We start from the raw sequence: 4,629 nt of genomic DNA on the forward strand, positions 1-4,629 counted from the left end.
AAGAAATCAGTTTATCCCTAAAATTGCTTGATTTTAAATTGCATTGATAGGACCCATGTAGATTTTGATAACAGTGTACTGAAGTGAGTAACGGATCAAACATGGACTATTAAATTTTATTTATTGTAAGATGAGCCTATGGATTTCTTGGGAGTACACATATCATTAAAACAAACAAACAAACAGGGATTAAACTAATTAATTAAAAAAAAAAAAACAGGCTCATCAAAACAAGCATCTAACATGTCCTTATTCTTTTGTGACTGCAAAAACTTAACCTCAGCTCTAGTTGTAAGTAGAGTCTGTGAGGATCCAAAGAAATTAAATAATAGGAACCATGATATACTTGGATAGGAGTAATAAGTTCTGGCTGCCTACAATGCAGTGAGATGACATGAGTTTACAGCAATATTATTGCATATTTAAATTAGGACTAAAAAAGAGCTCACTGCCTGGAAACATGAGGAAGCAATAAGGAGGTCGGCACTCTAGCTACCTATTCAGAACACCTCATATTGTAAACATGTTTTTTGTTTTGTTTTGTTTTGTTTTGGACAATGGACAAACTTTATTAGCAGACAAGGAAGGGAGGTCAGCATGCCTCGGCACACAGTTGGGGCCACCAGGGCATCTCCACCTTAGGCACTGGGCGCATATTGCAGTGCCAGGTGATTGAAATCCTTCTCCTTGGCCTGGTACTCCTTGATAAAGGGGTGGGCCCTGTATGCTTCCTTCAGCTGTGACAAGTACTGGTTTGTCACCTCAGGGGACTTGCCCAGGTGCTGTGACAGTACAATGAGGTTGATGAGGCTCTCAGGGTGGCCGGCTGTCCTTGTCCAGTGCCTCTTGCAGCACACCCTTCACAGTTTCCCAGCAGCCCTGCGCCGAGTGGCGGACTGCCTGGCCATTGAGCTGCAGCAGTGAGGGGGAGCACATGTCAGCCAGTTCCTGGAATATGCAGTAGGCTTCTTGCAGCTTCTCACCACCCACAGCCAGGTTGACCCAGGCAGTGGCTAGCTGGGTGAAGGTGGCGTCCTCATCTTGCTCCTGCGTCCTTTTCAACTCCTTCTGGGCTATGTCCAGCCTGTCCAGCTTGAAGAGGATCTAAATTGTCATGGTCGTACATTCAAGGCCATTGCCCTGGTGCAGGGTATGCAAGGCTGCATCGGGTTCTGGTCGTGGAAGTAGACAAAAGACTGCATCCGGGTTCTGGTCGTGGAAGTAGACAAAGGCAGCCATGAGCAGGAAAGTGGTATTGGTTACATCGACACTCCTGCTCATCTCACGATGCTGTCACTCTGGTTCTCACCGGCAAGGTACTCAGCAAACATGCGTACAGCCTGGAGCACTGGGATGAGGCGGGCTTGATCTCCTCCAGGGTGAGGAGATTCTTCTTTTGTGCGTGATATGCTCTTTACAGGAAGACATCCCTATCTCCATCTCTCTCAAGACTGGACAGCTTCACGTGCTGTGCCCCATTGATGCACTGCTGGTAGCTGCCAATGTAGAAAGCTTTCTTCACATCAAACAGCTCGTCTACCTCCCTGGAACCACCAGAGACTATGCAGGAGCTGGTGGAGCCATGTCACCACACCTCTAATCTGCCTTTTTCCTGGGAGACACCAACGTGTATTTTTTTAAATTATTCTCGACTTTGATCATGCGTTAATTACTACATGTCAATTAAAAGTAAGGAACATTAAAGATGATTGAAAAGTTTTAGGGAAACATTAATTTATGATAACTTACAATACATAAATAATATATATAATTGTATGTTTTTAAATGAAGCTATGCCACGTGGGTTAATGATACTAACTCCAAGAGCTATATACAATATAACCAAGCCCAGTCTGTGGCATAGGAAAGCTCCTTTGGAGTTGTCAGTCAAGGGAGTCAGAGAGAGTCCAGAGATAGTATAGGTTATTGACATCTCCTTGATTGCCTCCCAGAACTTGAAAGTAAATCCTTATTGCTGAAGATACCATGCATACATAGTGGAAGGGCTGAGCTGGGACTGAACTGGAAGCCTTCTTTCTTTTTTTTTCTTTTCTTTGTTTTGTTTTGTTTCATTTTTCGAGACAGGATTTCTCTGTATAGCCCTGGCTGTCCCGGAACTCACTTTGTAAACCAGACTGGCCTTGAACTCAGAAATCTGCCTGCCTCTGCCTCCTGAGTGCTGGGATTAAAGGCATGTGCCACCACGCCCGGCAAAAGCCTTTCTAGCAATTAGTTCACAAGGCATCAAATATCTCCTCCAAGGGAGGCAGGTATTTAAAAATCTTACCCAGTTGTAATACCTGTGAACCTCAACAATGATCAGAGTGGCATGATCTAACCAAGGGCACAATAATAGCCTATCTATCTTGGAGATAACCAGAAAAATAATCTAATTGGACTTGGGCTCATGAGAAAAGATTCATGCCTTTTGTGATACTGAAAATCTAGCCAACTGCATATAGCTAGTGAGCTCATTAACCCTTAACATGCTACTACTACTTTCTTAAAGCAGTATAGTTTCCAACTGTATTTACCAATATTAATATTCACAAGAAAGTCTGGCTCTAACCCTTCATCAAAGAAGCTTATTCTGGGGGCATACTGAGACCATTACAGAAATACACATGTAGTCAAAATGCATATGAAATACTTACTATGGGGTCCCCAACTACCTACAACAATGAATGGCTTTTAAGGGAGGGGGAATCAGTATATCTGCATTCTCCAGGTGTCAGATACCTGAGACTTTATCTAATCCAAAGGGATTATGCATGTACACATACACATATGCATACACATATACACACACACACAAATGGACTCAGCAAGTTGTATTTATGTTCACAAATATACAGATATACACATGAATAAATATATATGTAACAGTAATAAAGAAGAGGTCATGAATTTGAGAGGGAGTTGGGAAGACATCAAAGAGTTGAAGTGGAAATGATAAAAATTCAGAACTTGCATACAAATTTCTCAAAATAAGATAAATGTTAAAGTAATACACTAAACCAATCAGGTCCTGGGCTTTTTTGGTTGTGTTACTTTTAATAACTATTTCTTTAGAGGATATGGGACCATGTAGATCATGTATCTGATCCTGATTTAACTTTGGTACCTGGTATCTGTCTAGAAGATTGTCCATTTCCAGTTTTCCAGTTTTGTTGAGTATAGGCTTTTGTAGTAGGATCTGATGATGTTTTGGATTTCCTCAGTTTCCTTGTTATGTCTCCCTTTTCTTTTCTGATTTTGTTAACTAGGATACTATCCCTGTGCCTTCTAGTTAGTCTAGCAAAGGGTTTATCTATTTTGTTGATTTTCTCAAAGAACCAGCTCCTGGTTTGGTTGATTCTTTATATAGTTCTTTTTGTTTCCACTTGGTTGATTTCAGCCCTGAGTTTGATTATTTCCAGCCATCTACTCCTCTTGGGTGAATTTTTGCTCTAAAGCTTTCAAATGTAATGTCAAGCTGCTAGTGTATGATCTCTCAAGTTTCTTTTTGGAGGCACTCAGAGCTATGAGATTTCAGAACACCAATAGCTTATGCTCTAATATCAAGAATTGACAAATGGGACCTCATAAAATTGCAAAGCTTCTATAGGGCAAAGGACATTGTCAATAGGCCAAAAATGACAACCAACAGATTGGGAAAAGATCTTCGTCAATCCTACATCTGATAGAGGGCAAATAATCAATATATACCAGGAACTCAAGAAGTTACATTCCAGAGAACCAAATATGGGGTATAAAGCTAAACAAAGAATTCTCAACTGAGGAATCATGAATGGCTGAGAAGCACCTAAAGAAATGTTCAACATCCTTAGTCATCAGGGAAGTGCAAATCAAAACAACCCTGAGATTTCACCTCACACCAGTCAGAATGGCTGAGATAAAAAAACTCAGGTGACATCAGATGCTGGTGAAGTTGTGGAGAAAGAACATGCCTCCATTCCTGGTGGGATTGCAAGCTGTTACAACCACTTTGGAAATCAGTTCAGAAGTTCCTCAGAAAATTGGACATAGTACAACCTGAGGACCCAGCAATGCCACTCCAGGACATATACCCAGAAGATGTTCCAACATGAAATAAGGACACATGTTCCACTGTGTTTATAGTGGCCTTATTTATAATAGTCAGAGGCTGAAAAGAACCTAGATGTCCCTCAACAGAGGAATGGATACAGAAAATGTGGTATATTTACACAACAGAGTACTATGCAACTATTAAAAACAATGAATTTATGAAATTCTTAGGCAAATGGATGAAACTAGAAAATATCATCCTGAGTGATATAACCCAATCACAAAAGAACACACATGATATGCACTCAATGATAAGTGGATATTAGCCCAGAAGCTTGGAATACCCAAGATACAATTCACAAACCTCATGAAACTCAAGAAGAAGGAAGACCAAAGTGTTGATACTTTGATCCTTCTTAGAAGGGGAAACAAAATATCCATGGAAGAAATTACAACGTGTGGATCAGTGGATCAGAGACCTAGGGAATGACCATCCAGAGACTGCCCCACCTGTGGATCCATTCCATAACAATCAACAAACCTAGACCCTATTGTGAATGCCAATGAGTGCTTGCTGACAGGAGCCTAATATGGCTGTCT

At 41.0% G+C, this 4,629-nt stretch overlaps 1 pseudogene across 1 annotated transcript; it reads right to left on the minus strand.

The window, feature by feature from the left end:
- Positions 1–609: 609 nt before the first annotated feature.
- Positions 610–1,584, minus strand: LOC110321014 (annotated as a pseudogene). The gene has a single exon (XR_002380492.1). The product of XR_002380492.1 is annotated as a coatomer subunit epsilon pseudogene (transcript).
- Positions 1,585–4,629: the final 3,045 nt, after the last annotated feature.

The sequence above is a fragment of the Mus pahari genome, chromosome 4 (assembly GCF_900095145.1).
Source record: "Mus pahari chromosome 4, PAHARI_EIJ_v1.1, whole genome shotgun sequence".
Lineage (NCBI taxonomy): Eukaryota > Metazoa > Chordata > Mammalia > Rodentia > Muridae > Mus > Mus pahari.